This window comes from Sciurus vulgaris (genome assembly GCF_902686455.1).
Source record: "Sciurus vulgaris genome assembly, chromosome: 9".
Taxonomy (NCBI): domain Eukaryota; kingdom Metazoa; phylum Chordata; class Mammalia; order Rodentia; family Sciuridae; genus Sciurus; species Sciurus vulgaris.
In genome coordinates this window covers 23,904,973-23,922,819 of record NC_136469.1, presented here as the reverse complement: position 1 = coordinate 23,922,819, position 17,847 = coordinate 23,904,973, and the positions used below count along the sequence as shown (strand labels likewise).

At 42.8% G+C, this 17,847-nt stretch overlaps 1 protein-coding gene across 3 annotated transcripts in view; it reads right to left on the bottom strand.

The window, feature by feature from the left end:
- Nucleotides 1-11,951, bottom strand: part of SMAD1 (SMAD family member 1) — a 71,577-nt gene extending 59,626 nt beyond the window's left edge. Inside the window, exon 1 of one of the 3 annotated variants that reach the window (XM_079154122.1) lies at nucleotides 11,666-11,951. The gene's annotated coding sequence lies outside the window, so the exon portion shown is untranslated. Of the gene's footprint in view, nucleotides 1-881; nucleotides 8,217-10,622; nucleotides 11,221-11,665 lie in introns of those variants that run through there. The other 2 variants (XM_079154123.1, XM_079154124.1) reach the window with 2 other exon arrangements.
- Nucleotides 11,952-17,847: the final 5,896 nt, after the last annotated feature.

The following is a 17,847-nucleotide window of genomic DNA, read 5'->3' as shown; positions in this document are numbered from 1 at the left end:
ACACCGCTCTACTCCACACGATCCCTCACCTCCTCTCTTTGGAACCTCAGCAGCTTTATGTAGCTGCACTTCTAGACTCTCAGAATCAAAGAACTGCTGGTGGCTTCAAGGGAAAAGGGGGACATGTCAAAGACACACATCTGTTCTCTTTTCTCCTCAAAGGAAAAAAGGGGAGCAAAAGTCAGTCCTGGCTTTCAAATGGCACCTACGACAGGCTCCTCTGTCTGTCAAGTGCTACCATGAGCAAAAGACCTGAGTGGCTTGTACCCACAGGCACTCACAAGGCACCAGAGCACATTTCTCGGCATATTTTTAAAAACATCAAAATGGAAAAATATACTCCATGAGCACCTATGGTAGTGGGTCCTGGGGGTACTTTTTAAAAGCTTCCCAATATAACCCTGGAATAGGGTCCCCTGGGTGGGGGGGAACTGTTCATGAGACTCTGACGTGCAGATGTGGGCAGCACTGTGCTCCATGCGGTGCCAACGCCAGGGTCAGAAGAGCTGCCCATACCCTCAAGGGACTCAGTCCAGAGTTAGTGCGATAACTGAAATCGAGGTGTCCCAACAGAAGCCAGACTAGACAAGCAGGTTTGTACTGTTCCTCAAAGTTACAAGATCCTACGTTTACAACCCCCATCCCAACTTCATCAAGCTGTATACTCAATACACTATGAATACAAGTATAAATACAAATACAGACATTCAAAAATAGGCTGAGAATGAACTAAGGTAAAAAAGTAGGCAGGAAGAGAAAGTTCTACCAATTATATCAAACCTCTTTCCCAGTCCCTTGATCTGGAGACGCTATCCCACCTGCAAGGGATTTACCTTCAGTCTAAGATTAAGTACCATTACAACAAAGGTTTGCTATTTAACTTTTTATATTGCTGTCATCTCTTCTTACCAGTTAGAATGCTTCTTTAAAGTAGAAGCTAGCATCATGGTATCCTTCCCTCTACAACCTCAGTCCTGCATGGTACAAACACATGCTGAATTGTTTACTACTGGCTGCAAAACCAAGACCCCACTCAGGATGTGCTCTTTTTAAAGACTTTCCTAGAACACAGAGCGACATGTGGGCCATACCATTTGACCACTCGCCACTATTTAAATGCAAATAAATGCTATACCGTTTTTTTTTTTCTTTTGGTGCCAATCATTTAAATGATAATCAATTCTGTTCAGTTAGCAGAAAAACATTTAAAATCAATCAAATGTTCCTTCAAGCTTAAACTAACTAAAGTCCTGAGCACACGAACCTGAATACAGGGGAAATAAAGAGGTTGTTATTAATTATGCCAGACTGCAAAGCCAGCAGCAGGCAAAAAGCAAAACAGGAAGCTGTAACAGAGGACATGGTGAGCTATACACCATCAGCTGTCCTGAGTTTCAATAAGGGCTAAATGTGCAAATTCTACGGCCACATTCCCTGCACTGTTACTCCCTTTCACACAAAGTTACTGTCTATAATAAACTTCAGATCCTAACATCTACCCTCCCTCTCCAACTCAGCTTTAAGAGTTTGAGTGACAGGCTGGACCAGTGCACACCAGTTCAGGGCCTGCACTCCCAGCCACTCCTCGCTCAGGAAACACTGAAGTTGGGGAGCAGCAGTGATGAGCCTGTAGGTGAGATTTTCAAGCTCCCCTACCCACCATCCCCACAACTTTAAAATATTTGCAGGTCATTTAAAAGAAAGGCAAAGTGGTGAGGCTGAAGATGCAGACAAATTCCGATTCTGTCTAGTAGTGAGCTAAGAGCCCACTTAATGCTGAGGTAAGACAAAGTGACTCAGTTAGGTAAGGACCCCTACGAGTCACCAGCAGACTTCTTCCTATGGGCAGCACATGAAAAGACTTTTAAACCCATGACCACTAACTATTACCCATGAGAGAAAAATCTGGAAAATTAAATGCTGATGCCTAACTTTCTTTAACTTTATAAGAAGTTTTACTGCATGGGGGAACTTTTCTCACTTTATTTTAATACCTCATAAACCAGTCCATCTCAATAATCAAAACCATATTCCAAGACAGTGCCATGTCTCACATGAATCAGAAAATGCCACCATAAAATCTCATACTGCAACACAGGTAAATGGGAAAGAGGCATGTTTCAAAATGCTCTAGGGAGGACTGGTGTCTTTAAGGCTCATCAATAATGCCGGCTGATTGAGAAATATGCATATAACTGATAGCCCAGAAAGGGCTAGAAACACCTCGCATTCTAATAAGGACATTTCAAGCCCAAAATCATGTCATGAGGGAAGCAGGGTAATATCAAGGAAACGAGATGGAGAAGTCCTGTTTCTCAGAATTATGTAAGTCCAATATGTATACATGCACACAACTATATACACAATCTGTGTGTGTGTGTACATGCATACATATGGATATAGATACATGGTTAGATAGGTATAGATGTAGATATGTCTTGTCCCTCCTTGTAATTCCAGAATCTCTTAGGATTCTCCTTTTCTTCAATGAGGAAAGCCCAGCGTTCCCAGATTAACACTTTCTGGTCCATAAAGAAAAACTCAATAAAAGAGAAGATATCATTCCCATTCCAGTGATAAGTCTTATCCGGAACACAGCAGAACAATTTATGTTTATTAGTTTGTATTTTATTTACTCTTGAATTACTTGGTATCCCTTTCCTATATTTTTCTATTAGGGTGGTATTTCCTATTAATTTAAAAAGTTTCTTCCAAAGAACAATTAACTGGTTGAAATCTGCCATCTTTCAGGCTGTGTTTGCGTGTCTGGTCAAATAAAAGTTGTCAAATCTATAAAAATTTTCCTTTATGGTTTCTGCCCTTGGAGCCACACAGAAGTGCTCTGTAGCTGGCTATCAATGATGCCCCCCAAGGGCTGGGGGTATAGCTCAGTTGATAGAGTGCTTGCCTAGCATGCACAAGGCCCTGAGTTCAATCCCCAGCACCAATAATAATAATAATAATAATCATAATCATAATCATAATGCCCCAAACTGACAGAAATCAACCTTTCCATCTCCCACTAGGGTAAGAATTCACATCAGGATTTTCCTGCACTAAGCATGTATTGCTATAATGAAAAAAAAAATTAATACAGCAAGAAAAGCAATAAAAAAAATTTGAAATACTTATTTTTAAAAGCCCTGAAAAATTTAAATAATTTCTTTAAATCATAAAAGGGATTCTTCCCTTAGTTCAAATACTATACTTTTTTTTAAGACCTTTATCTAGAACTTTCAAGGAAATGCTCTAGCTACAAATTCCCAAACTTGATATCTCAGTTTCATTACCAGGACACCCACTGCGTAACTCCTCTCAATTCATTTAGTCCATCAGGCTCCCTTATCTAGGTGGACTCAATATTGCCTTCATTAACATTCTACACTCTAAAAAACAATGATTTTTATAAATAGTTAACATATATGAATGCTTATCATGTGCCAAGATCTATGCTAAGTCTTTTATGTATTCTGCACCTGACTATGAGATGCACCTCTAACACTTCAACACCACCGAGGCCAGGAAAGCTTGTAATTCATGGTACACTCATGTTTACTGACAGTTTTTCTCCTCAGTGGTATAGGAAATAATGTCTCACAATTAGCACCATCTCAGATTAGATGAAAAATGGGAGAATAACTCATTTCCTCTCTGTAGCAATCCTGAGACTGATACTATTATCTTTATTCTTTCCACTAAGGGAGAATCAAAAGTTAATCGGAGTTTTGCAAAAGCAAATCAGTGCTGGGCTTGGATTTAAAACCAGGCAACCTGGCTGTAGGGCCCCACCTCTAGCCTGTTTGCTATCCCCAGGCCCACCATGCTAGAGTCATACTAGAAGGTAGTGATTACCTCTGCTCACCCCAGGATTTTCATCCACCATTGAGAATTTGAATCCTCTATCAACTCTCTGGCATACTATCTACAATGGTTCTTCCAGACTTCTCCAGTATTCTTAAACCTCCCCTGCCTTTTGCTGATTGCCTCACCTCACCACCCTGACACAGGGACCGACTTGCCTCCTAGGATAGTAGCAGCTGGCATGAGTCCCTCAGTCTGCTTTCCTCTAACGTGGACCCCCATTCTGCTGCTTCTGCAGACTTGCCAATGCATTCATTTGATCATGTGACCTTCTCTCCTTCACCCAGAACCTCAAACTTCCCTCTCCAGACCTACTTCTGAATTTTATTTCCACAGCTTCCTGGTTTCACCTCTCCTCTAACCCTCTACCTTTCTTCCAGTTACTTCTTTTGTCTATTTCAAACATGCCTCTTCCTTCTCCTAACTGTGGGCTCCAATGCAGCCAAATCACTAGCCAGTGCTCTCTTCCTGGGTCCCTCAGAATAGAAAGCATCTGCTAGGGTACGCATGCAAAGCTCAGAACTAAACTCTTCCCTAAACTTCAGGTATGGCCCTGCAATGTACCTGTAGAACATTCAGACACTCCACCTTAAATTCAACATGTCTAGCCAACCCTAACTTACCATTCATACAATCCTTTCTCCTTTTCCAACCATTATCTCCGCTACTAAGGCTGGAAATTTAAGATTCACCTCTGACTTCTCTTGTTGCTCTACAGTCAGTCGTGAGTCTCTAGTATTTTGCCTGCAAAACTCCTTCTTTTTCCACTTCCACTTTCACTAGAAATTTACCATCACACAGATAACTCAACAGCTTTCTTATACATCTCCTGGCATCTGAGTTCTGCCCCCTCCATACCCAACTGCATGCCCAAACAGTTTCAGTGACTCTCCAATGCTTCCTATTCAAACACACCAAGCCCTTCAATTGTCACCTCAACCTATCCTTTCTGAACATCTCCTCCGCCTCACCCTGCTGGGTTCCACTGGGAACACCACAGGGGTCAGGTGGAGATGCTCACCAGTCACCAGACCTGTGCTGCTCCACGCCGGCCATCGTGGCTACTGAAACAGAAGTTAGGACAAAAAATACACAGCTCTCAGATGTCCTGGCCACTTTTTAAGTGCTTGGTAGCCGCCTGTAGCTATGGCTGTTGTGTTAGCACAGGCACAGGACATCAGCTTCTATTGGGCAGTGCTGCTCCAGAGCTACTATTTAACACTGGTGCTGATCTCCCAAGCATCGATGCCCAGTAGTGTCTCCCTCCTACCTGTGCTAACCCACGTGTCCCTCCATACTACAGAGGTCTTCTCAGGAGCCGCCAGCACAGCTTACTCCTATGTAACCTGGTTATAATCCTTACAATGTTGTTGCATTTAATTTTTCATTATTGTGTCTTAAATGATTGTGCCTCTTAGAACTAACACATACTCATGGAATAAATGAAGAACATGTACTTTTTACAATACCACACCAAAATTACCACGTATGGGTGTATTTAATATTCATCCTCCATTAAAAAAGATGTTTTCTTTTGATCTAAACTTACAGAAGATCTTGCATTTAGCTAGATGAATGATTTAATTTAATGCCTAATTATAAGAGTTCACAATTAGTTCCCTTTTTTTCCTTTGTGGTGTTTGAAATTGAAAGGAAAAAGTTATACAAGGTCTGAAATACTTCCACTTTGCATAAGTGTACCACAAAGAAACCACAAAAGATAGACAAGGACAGGAAAATGAATGAATAGTCTGAGTAACTACACCCTAACAATCTGAGATTGTAGGAAAAAATGTCTATAGTAGAGCAGCCCTGAAATTAGGGGAAACTACAAATAAAGCTTTAAAAATTATGTGTAAAAATATATTTTCAAATCAATCGGCAGACCCTTACATCCCACTTCTCAAACATGACAATGAATATTCATTTACATCTCGAGCTCAAAAACATATATATGCATAATTTATAGTTGTATGCATATGTGTTTTTTCTTTAAATTCAAGTTTGTTGTCCAAAAAAAGTTGAGAAATCAATCCACCACACTACAGACCTGGGTTCTTGTAAAAGAATAAGGTTCCTTTTCCAAACACCAAGAACAAAGCAGAAGAGATTTGGGAGAATCATACCAGGTAAAGACTCCTCAGATGTTAAGAGGATAGGAAGCTTTATTTTCAAGAGAGTCTTCTCTAAAGTTGTTTTTAACTGATGACAAAAATGGAAGAGATGCTAAACTTTTGGAATACTGAACTTCTAGTGCCTTCCAAGGTAGTCAGTCACTGGAGTGGAACCATTTATGAAAGTTTTTGTTTTTTCTATCCAAAAGAAATCAGTCCCTTATGTAAAGGAATATCCTAGAGCCTGCTCATTTCTGCAAGTCAGCCAGGAACAAAGGTAACTGTTACCTTTTAGCCAATAAAACTAACTGCTATAAAACTGACATTACCTTAATGCAGACATCGATGAAGAGTTTAACTTAGAATTTTAAGTAGTACATGCTATTTAGCTTTACCTTTCTTTTCTTTTTAAAGGATGCTGTAAGTGTTAAGTGTTAAATACTTCAGGTATCTTTGCTGCAAATCAAATAAGAGATCACCATGTCAGACTGAGTATTTGTCTACCAGATAACAGTAGAAAAGGAAGATAGAGTCAAGAGATTTCAGTTTGAGGCCCAGAAGCAATGCCCCTGTTTCCCAAGCACATCCTGCCATCGTGGTGCCAACAATTAAAATCACATACAGAAGTACCAGAGCTCTTCTGCCTCAGAGTTGCTTTAGGACTTAATACCAATTTTCTCCACCATTTTACATTTAAATTATCCCTTTTCTTCTCAGACATTTCTAACTCTCTCCCTAGTCCTTCTCTAAAGACCCCAAACTTCAGCTTTTGGTGAAGAATATGATCTGCTTTTGAGGGTCACAACAGGAGTTTCGTGTATTCCTATGTCAGAACTGTCCGGTTTAATCTGAACTTTGTACAATCTTGGATCTCCCATTTTCTAATAAGGTCCCACTGATTAAATTAGACAAAGGGTTTTTCTTTTCCATTTCTAGAATGAAAGAAAAGAATCAATTTCAACCTGGAGAAAACAAACATCTCTCTATGATTGTCAGACTTGATTCCTATTTTGCTCAAACGTTAGGTATAAAATGTCAGTATCATGCCAAAAAAACTCGTCTCGTCTCCCTCCCCTCAAACTCTAATGGACAGGCTCAGCCCAAAGCCTCAGAAATGTAGTGAGAAGGAAAAAACAAACAAAAGAATACACTATCTTCATATATAAATACACCACCAATTTAACTCCACATCATACAACTGCAATCATAGAACCCTAACTGGAACAAGTTATTCTATGTATGAATAATATTTCAAAATATACTCTACTGTCATGTAAATAATAATAATAATAATAATAACAACAATAAAGAACACTCAACAACACTAGGAGGACGCAGGGCTGGCTTTTCCACTTGCAATCCCTTGGTGGGTACTTCAGACAAGCAGGTCATCTCACACTGCTCATCTCGACATGAACTGTCTGGATTACAAAGCCTTTAAGCGGCTTTAAACATTAAACATTTCTAAATAGGCAGTCACAAGTCAGTGTTTATGAAAGTGCCTGGCAAGGCAGTCCCATGGATGTACTTCACCTGAAGGATCATGCATGGGGCTGCGTGAGCGTACTCACAAACTCACCAGGACACAGAAACATTTTTGGATGGGAGGATGGAAGAGAAGATACAGGACCCATGGTTTTATCAGATTCTTAAACAGACCAATACTCCATTCAAAAAGTTGAGAACAAGTGAAAAGGGAAGTCATTATACAAAAGAATACTCAAACATTTACCCCCCCCCAAAAAAAAAAAAAAAATCCCCAAGGAATTTGCAATGAACTAATCTTATCTCAAGATGCATGTTTAACCACTTGGGGAAAACAGAGTAATTTCGATGAGATAAACTGAACTATTAGAACTTTCTTCATCAGTACCCATTATCTTGTGATTATACAATAAAACACAAGAAAAGTGGCAGGAATTATATAGAAAAGCTGAGATAAAACTAATTGGGCTTTGAAATGTATTACTTCTATGTCAGATTTACTCTTCAAATTATGTGCTGCTTAGATAAGTATACGTATTAGCATTACTTTTCCCTTTTAAACATTAACAAGGGGACAACAGAAGACAGTCCCAATAAAGAACAGAAGGCAAATATGTCTAAAGGCCTAAAAAGTAAGTCAAGTCAGGTCTACACTGGCATAGTAAAGCACCACCACACAATGCCTGTCTGGATGCTCTAGATGAAAACCAAAAAGCACAGCTAAGAATGCAGGTCTGTTAGTATCCCAGCTAAGATCATAACCACTCACTCACTAGTTTTGAGCCCAAGGGAAGACAACCGCTCTGGCCTCAGTTTACCTGCAAAATGTGACAACAGTCCTTAGGAAAGTTTTGAGACTGAAAAAGTATTACAAATAATGCCTGACACATGGTAAAAATTCTAGGAAAAAAAGGTACAATTATTTCTCTTACACCATGCTATAAACCAAATTAGAATCCATGACATTAATGACAAATAAGATCTACAGAAAAGTCAACCTCATTTTATCCAATAGCTTCGACTGTCACTTCCAAACTACATTTTAACTAGAGCAGTTAGTTGTAAAATTAACCAATATATGTATGCCTCTCTTTGACCTCCCAAATTCACTAGTAGAAGAGACAAGCGAGAAGAGGGAGAAGGTCCTGGGGCAGCACTATCTAGACCTTTCTAGGACGATAGAACTGTTCTATATACACACTGTTCAATATGGAAGCCACTAGCCACGTGAGGCTATTGAGCACTGAAAATGTGGGCAGTGCTGAGAAAAAAATGTCTAATTTAATTTTAATTCATTTAAACAAATAGCCAGATGTGGCTATAGGGCTACTTTACTGGACGACATGGTCACAGATGATCCATAAATTAAAAAAGGAACCTAAGAAATTTAAGCAAAATCAAGGGTTTTCTTTTCCTGAATTGCTCATATGTTCAATGCAAATATCTTTTGTGTTTAGTGGAAATCTGGTAACTGACCAAAGAAATAACATGTCAGCTCACACATCAATACAGTGCAAATTCAGTGCTAATGAAAGGATCAGAGATAAAGAAGTATGTGGTCCTCCCATATTTTAGAAGGTCCCTAAGGCCAAGTTAAATGCAAGTTCACATGAAGCATGAGTCAATACACAGACCAGATGCGCAAAGGGCTAGCACCAAAGCACTTGTTTCTACGCTACCAAGTGGGAAGCTACTTGGTCAATGCACACTGAACATCTCTGCATTTATCAATTTTTTTCCCTCAGAAATTCATAGTTCCGAAAGGCTTTCCCCGCTTTAGAAACACTAGTGGTCTTTCCACTATGAACAAAATCCACGTACCACCCATATCTGAAGTATAACGCCAGACTTCTGCTTAGCTGCCCCTGTAATATGGTTTAATTATGATGACTGAACTAATAGGCTGACATCATAGACTTTTACAGGCTGACCCCATGTCATCCTGATGTATCATTTTGCACCAGTTCAGTGCTGTAAATCAATTTAAGATCTCGAGCAGGTTGAAAAGGCTGGTAATGATGCTTTCTCTGCCATCTCTGGAGACTCTACATTATACACAACTTACATTATTTATAAAGCCTCAGCGAAGCCTCCATTAGCCTTGTAAGACTACACAAATGAGTTCTTTTATACACACACAACTTGGCCTTAATTATGTAGGCTACTGCAGCTTAAATATGCTCCTCTAATTACACTCAAGTTTATTCTTTTTCCAACTACCAAGTTATTAAATTTATCTCCAACCTAGAATTGCTAAAAATAAAATTACACACTGAATTTTCGTTTTTAACTAAAAAATGTAGTAAATGTAGCTGGAAAAATGAGGCTTACTTCCTCTTAATGCTTTAATGAACTTAGCAGGAAAAAAATTTACTTAAATCCCAAGAGGTGTAAGAGGTTAACATTCTTAATTGCCTAAAAACTGTCATTTCTCTAAAACACAAAGGTCATCAGCTCTGCAAGGAAAGGATAATGCAAAAGGAAAAACGTATCTGGTTACATACCTATGGTAGTAGGGGTCAAAACTAAATCAAGGACAAATCCCTACCCTCAGAAGAAACCTGATCCTGTCTAGATCCTCTGGAGGCCTTGGCATCACCATCTCCAGAAAATCATCTCTCAAGACCCTGGTTACAGTTTCCTAAGAATTGCACTATTACACAAATGGTACACCACCTGCACACAAATATCAAATAACTGCAAATGGGGCCGAGGGAGGGAGAGTGGAGGACAAACACTTTAATCAGTACAGCATATTTAGGCCTGGCACCTACATCAGAGCAACGCTGATGCAAAAAACATTCACACCCACTGAAAATGCTGGGGACAGTGAACACAGGCTCTGCCTCGATTTTTGTAAAAACACTCGTTCCAATACAGCTCACCTGCCTCCAAAACAATGTCAAGTTGTAGTTATAATCACGTAAAATCAACGTGGGCCAGGAACGGTTTTCTCCTGGTGTTCCTGGGGTGTGGGTACCTTATCCACGACAGGCAATCTGAGCCAAAGATGTTCGTTCTGAAAAAAGAGCATTCTGTGTAGCTGCTGAGAGCTTCCGCAACAGGGAGCCAGAACAGAAATCCTGCAACTTTTGTACCATTCCATACTTTGGGGGGCGGGTGGGACCAAGGAGAGAGAAAAGGCAGGCTGTCAGTACTCACGAAAATGATGCTTTCTCGGGAGATGCTGCTCTGAACCGCCTCGATTTTCAGAGACGGAAAGCGCCTCGCTCGCTAGTTACCTTGCAAGGAGTATTTTTTAAAAATTGCATGTGCTTCAAAATAAACAAAAGCCTCCGCTACAGCAGTTGTGAGATCTGGCCGGCATTTGTTCCTGCTGCCTCCCCGAAGGACGTCAAGGAAGCGTCCTCCCTTTAAGCCTGCACATGCATTCAGCAACTAGAAAAACAAGCCCACGTCGGTCTCACACCCACCGCCCCCACCTTCCTCCCGAAACACCCCCGAGAAACACTAACAAAGACAGGGCGCAGAGTGAAGGAACAGTTGTTCCCGGAGAACTCCCGAATACACATGCAGTGAGGCAATGGAATCCGGTCAAGGGAAAGGAATGAGACGACTCTCGGAGACGCAGGGGGTGTAGGCGGAAGGGGGGGGAAACTACGCGCCGCCGCCAACCCTTTGAATAAATCAAGAGGGAATTTCGGTGCGAACTTTCCCTGACCTCGACCCCAAAGAGGCCGGTGGGGCGCGGAAGGGAGCCGGCACAGGATGCCCCGGGACCGCTGGCGTCCCCCCTCCTGGGCGCCCCGCTCGGCCGGGTGCGGAAAGGGCAGCGCCCGCGGCGGTCCTCCGACCACCGCGAGGGTCGCCCGGCCGGCGCGGGACACAATGGGCCCGCGGGCCGCGCGCAGGGGCCTCGGCCGGGCTGCGGAAAGGGAAAGAGAAACGCGGAGCGGGAGGGCGGCCGGGGGCGAGGCTGCGCGCCGCACACCCAACAAAGCGGCGCGGGGAGCCGATCGGCGGGGCACGAGGGGAGGGCGAGCCGGCAGGTTCGCACCCGGAGCGGCCGGGAGGCGCCATCATGGGGGGGGGGGGGGGGTCCGCGGCCCCACGCGGGGAAGCGCCCCTCCCGCGCAGCCCGCGCCCGCCCGGGCGGAGACCGCGGCGCTGGGCAGCCCGGGCCGCCGAGCAGAGGGCGGGGACGCGCGCAGGGGAAAGTTGGGTGCGGGTCTGTTTCGTTTTACCGGCTTGGCGGCGCGCCCATCCGCGCGGACGCACGAGTGGCCGGGCGAGCGGGGTCCCGCGGCCCCAGGGCGGCCGGCCGGGCGCGGCGCCGCGCTCCGCTCGCAGGGTCCCTCCCCGCGCCTCGGCCCGGGCTCCGCCGCTCGGCCTCTCCTTCCTCCGCCCGCTCGCTCCCGGAGCCTGGATTGATCTGGTCGCGCTGGCGTCAGGGAGTCGGAGCCGCCCAGCCTCCACTCCTCGGCTGCCAATACCCGGCGCACTCGCTCGCCCGCCCGCTCGTTCACACGCGCACTCGCGCGCGCCGCCGCCGCCGCCGCCGCGCGACCAGGGATCCTCTCCAAATTCCGGGCCCAGCCGGCGGACAGCGCAGGGGAGCGGCGCGAGCCACCGCCCCCAGTCCCCAGCCCCACGCCCAGTTCGTTCCAAGCAGGAGAAAAAGCACACCGGCTTTCTGGCTTTCCCAGCCCTGCCTCTAGTCCCGGTGGAGCAGGCCTGGTGCATTATTGTAAGTCAGGTTCGCCGTGCTGTGTGTTTATTTCTGGCACGTTCATTAACACATCCACTGCACGCACCGGATCGTCCTCAGAACGCGGAGCACATTTTTTGACTCACCTTTTTATATCTAGTTTTCATTGCCGCTCATTCTCTCCACAAAGATTTGCAGCCCCAAAAATTGCTTGTGTCCAGAATTGGATTTCTATTAACTATTGCAAACCGCGAGTCCAAAGATGCATTTCCAACTCAGGATCCAGTGATTTGAGTAGGGCCCTGTTGCTCCAAATAATGACAGAAGCCACAAGGAGATAGCTCTTTGTACTCAAGTTTTTTTGGTCCAATTTTTACAATCTTTTAGATGTCGCAAACGTCCTCAAAACAAAAACAAACAACTCAAATCTACCTGATTTGCATAGACATTGAAAACATGTTTTTCCAAGAATCAACTTTTTTCTTGGCCAGTCTCTGAAAGCTGGAATGGAATCGTGAATGCTTACCATAATGTTGAGTTGTGTTTAGAGAAGAAGTATTCTGAGGAGTAGTTTTCATATGAACCAAAAGAATCATGACCAGCAACATTAACATCAAAAACCATGGAAAATGAATGGTACTGCAATTATTCCTGCACCTTTATGCATCAAGCATCCCATTTAAAATTCCTGCTTATTAATTAATTATTATATATTTCTTATTTAGTTATTCAAAGGAAATGCAACAAATCTCATAAAACCCATAAAATGTCATTTATAAGTTACATATCAGAATATTTCTGCTAATTAAATCCCTTCTTTGTTAAGCTATTTGAGCACTTACTGGTCAATTCTTGGACCTCATCTTATCTTTCCTAAAAGTAACATTTATCAGAGTCTCTCATTTTCTGCTTCTTGGAGCAAAAACTGGAGTTAACCTTGTAATATGTCATTGAGATCAAGTCACTCTCCTGTTCAGAACCCTCCTTTGATAAATGAAATAAGATATATATCTAGACAAGGGAACATTATTCAGTCATAAAAAGGACCAAAATACTGACATATGCTACTTGGATGACCCTTTAAATATTATGCAAGTGAAAGAAAGTAAACATAAAAGACCACATTTTGCTTGCTTCATTTATATGTAATGTCCAGAGGAGACAAATCTATAGAAATAGAAAGTAATTGAGAGATTGAGGGACCTGGGGGTGATAGCCAAAGGTTGTGGGATGATGCAGTTATTCTAACACAGTTCCCAGTAATGGTTGCACAACTTTGCAGGTATAGCCATTGAATTTTATGCCTTTAATGAGTAGATTATATGGCATGTGAATTTTATCTCAACAAAGTCATTAAAGGAAAAAAGGAAGATATAACTAAATGCAGTATATGATCCTTGATTGGATCCTGATGAGAGAAAAGCTATAAAATGGCATTATAAAACTGTTAATTTTTCTAAATCTATATGTGGTCTTTCTTAGTGCAGTCCTAGTAGCCTTAAATGGTAATTATTAATATTATACACACTATGAAATTTGATTTCACCCCTTGTGCAAGTTATTTCTTTAAATGGTAATAAAAATTTGGATGTTCTTTTTAAAATGTCATTATTGAGACAGTTATAAGAACCTGAATATGGACTATATGTTAATATCATTGTTTTAAAATAGTGAAATTATCCTTCTTTAACTCCCCATTTCATTCAGAATAAAAGTTCTCCCAATGTGTGGACACCCTACATGATCTTCCCTGCCCACCCTCTTCTACCACTCCAACTTAGTCTCCCACTTTCTCTCTTGCTCCCTTCCTCAAGTTGCCCTGGCCTCCTCACTCTTCTGGAACAATCCAGGCACATTCTTATGTACTAGGCATTCCCGTTTTGGAAGGAGGTCCACATGGCTCACTCCTTTCCTCCCTCATATCTTTAATCTGCATCTCAACAAGGCCACCATCTACAATTTCTCCTACACATACACCTTATAGCCTCTCTCCATATTTAGTTATATCTGTTTCTTGAGGCAATATGTACTTGCATTGGTTAGCTTTCCAATACTGTAACAATTACCTGAGATAATCAGCTTATAAAGAGAAAAAGTTCATTTTGGCTCACAGATTCAGAGAGTTCAGTCTGTGGTTGGTTGGCCCTATCATTTTTGGACCTGTTGGTGAAGCAGCACATCATGGCAGGAGGTCTGTGGTGGAGCAAGTTGCTCACCCCATGAGAGCTAAAAGTGAGGAAGGTGGGGAAAGGGAAGAAAAGAGAGAGAGAGAGAGAGAGACAGACAGACAGACTAACGACCCACAATTGAATTGAGAGCATGCCCCCAATGACCTAAAACCTCCCACTAGGACCCACCTGTTAAAGTTTCCTACAAATCCCAAGTCACTGAGGTCTTTGGGGGATATTCCAAATTCCAACTCTAGCATGGCCTAACTACTTATCTAAAAAAGCTAAATTCTTGGCCTGTTATGTTCATTACTGTAGCCTCAGTGCCTGAAACTGTGCCTGGCACATAACAGAACCTCATTAAACATCTGCTGGATGAATGAATGAATGGAGTGAATGAATGAATCAATCAATCAAGCCTTGTTAGTTTCAGGGGACATGATGGCAAACAAGACAGATGAAAATCCCTGCCCTCATCAAGGGAGACATAATAAATACAAATAGGTTTTAGTACAAGGGACAGAAAAAGCAAGGTAAGGGGGATCTGGAAAAGTGGGGGTGGAGGCTCTCTCTACCGGGGCAGGGGAAAACCCCCTGGCTGGAGGTTATTCAGAAAGAAAAGGAAGTCCAGTATGCAATCTGAGGGACAGGTTTCTGACTTCCTAAGCAAAGAACAGAGCCAGTGCAAAGTCCAGACTGCTGAGTGGACTTCATCTGTTTGTGAAAGACCCAAGGGTCATTGCAGTGCTGCCCGGAGAAGTGAGTTCCTGGAGGGAAGGCTGGGTGTGGGGCCCAGATGCACACAGGCCACAGGGGCCTGGGGCGGGACCCCAGGGTGGTCTCTCCTCACTGCTCTCATGTCGGGAAGAAACAACCAAGGACCTGCTTCCGGAGAACTGCAGAGGGTGAAGAGACGTTGGAAGCTGGAAGAGAGAAGGGCACTGTGAAGCCGGTATCCTCTGGGAGGGCTGGAGAGCACATGATGAAAGGGCTGGACTGTCAGGCCGCACTCTGAAGTGCCCGTTTGAGGTCAGTAGCCATGAACGTAAAGCCAGCCCAGTCAGCGTGGCTCCAGCCTCAGTCAGACTAAGGGGTCAGAGCAGGGTCTAACTGGGGCTTGGGTTTTGCAGGTGAGTGTGGTGGAGGGAAAGAGTGTCAGGGAATGGAAGGTTGTGACTGTGGGAGAAGGTGATAAGGAGAGAGGTGAGGACATGAAGGGATGCGAGATGTTGAAAAGATGGCAGGATCCATGGGGTCGAAGGTCCTAGTGCAGTCCCTGAATTGGTAGAGTTGGGAGCCATTCCCAAAAGCTGGGGAGCAATCTATGAATGGGATACTTGAAATTCACAATGACTTGAGTTTACTAAGCATTTACCTGGCACAGTGCTAAACACCTGAGAGGCAACTTCTGCTTATAGTCTCAGAACCTTCCGGTAAGGTAGACACCATCATCCTCATCTTTAGATGATAGCAATGCCTATTGAATTAGGGCTTCTATGGGATGGTGGTGGTGGTGGTGGTGCTGGTATTTTATATATATATAATCAACCTCTTTATCCTTCAGAACAATCCTATGAGGGATTAGAAAAGAGGGAGAACCTGGGGAGAGGGAGGGGAGACTAAGGGAGAGTCATTGGAAGGACATGGATATAATCAAAGTATGTTATGTGCATGTACAGATATGCCACCATGAAACCCTTTATTCTCCATAAGTAATATACACTGATAAAAAAAAAAAAAAAAACACTATGATATAGACACCGTTTTCTCTATAGATGCAGAAATGGAAGCACCAACATGTTAATTGACTTGCCCAAGGTCACACAGCAAGTATGCCGGTGCCTATACAGTACTGGATGTGGTACCTGGCATCTTGTATGTGTCATGAAGGTCGCCAGTATTCTTCTCACTGAATGTTTGTCGTGCTATGCTGAGAATACAATTTGTTTTCAAGTCAAATGTCTTAGGTAAACTCATACCAACAGAATAATTAATGGGGTTGTCAGTTTTTGAAAGTGACTACATGATTTCCAGGAAAAAAAAAAAATTCTTCAGTTGTTTTGCTTCCAGTAGAAAGTTCTCCCTGCTAGACAGGCATCCATTGGCAAATCTCTCACAATGAAGGACTGGTTTTGGCTGCATTTAATATAGAACCTAAAACATTGATTAAGCAAAATAGGAACTTATTTAATCTCTTATAAAAGGAAGGTCAGAAATGATCATTCCAGGGGTGATGAGATAGCACAAAGGTGTTAGAGCCAAGGTCTGTGCAATTCTCTTTGCTTCTACCTCATTGTTGATTATAAAATGCCTGCTGCAGCTTCAGTCGTCCTATCTGCATTCCAGATAGAAAAAAGAAAAGGGCAAGGCCAAAGAAGCGAATAGTCTGAAGCCCCTGGGAGGAAGATACCACTCACCATCACCACCTGGGGCAAGCGTTGACCACTACTACCACATCTGCCCACACCTCTTGGGTGAAAAACTCCTGCAGTCTTTCCTATTTGCAAGGATGGCTGGGAAATATCATTGTAAATTGTTTGACCTGGGCACTGTCACCCCAACAAATGTCATTCTGACAAAATGAGGAAGTGAGGAAGAAGGAAAAGGCTGAGTACAGTAGTGTGCTCCAGCCGGCTAGCCCTGGCTTGGGAGAGCTAATGGCTTAATCCTCAGGGTTTCTGAAAGCTTGTTGTTCAACATGTTGGTCTCCTGAAATTGGCCATGGTGGGTGTTCCTACAACACAAAAACTGACGAGTACCATAAGTAACCAGTTTAACATTACCAGCATACCACTGAATACTGGATAGGTAAGGTTGTCCTTGCTACAGAAGGCTTTTCATTTAGTCTTATTACACTCTGCCGGTTATTTCTGACTGTAATGGGTGAGACTTATTAATGATGAAGCAGATGATCTTTTGAAGTATGTGGTATAATAAAAATCTCCCTCTTTTAAGTATATAAAGGTACTAGGAGTATCCATTTATATTAGCTCTTCTTTCTTTAGAGAATGTACAAGTTCTTTGGTGATAAGTTAGGAGTGCCATGAAACTACTGTAAATTTCTTTTCAAGATGTAAAGGCTTTATTTTTAAATATTAGGAAAAATATCTGTCCTAGTAAGAATGGGACATGCCCATAAACAGCTTGTCGGTTTGAGTTTGAAACAATTGTTACTTCAAGCTGTTGCTGCAACAATCAACTTTTCTAAGATGTAATTTTAATAAAAATATAAAACATCCTTTGAAATAGCTTTATTCTGGAAAAAGCAGGTGTTCTACCACTGGGCCACCTCTGCCTGCTGGATTTTCGCTCAAGGAAAGAGTTCTTTCCCCCTTCCCTTTGGGATACAAACAGGTGCTTCAGACACAGCGCTGACAAGGACAAAGAATGTCTTCCCTTCAGCTTGAGAAGAGGCAATAAGAGTGATTTCAGGAGCTGAACCAGAAACTGAGAAGTCGGCCTCCAGGTTCTGTGAACACGGTCCAACTCCACCTAGAAGGTTCTGCCCCCAAACTAAAAAGTGTACTTAGGGTATTTAGAAATGAGCGCC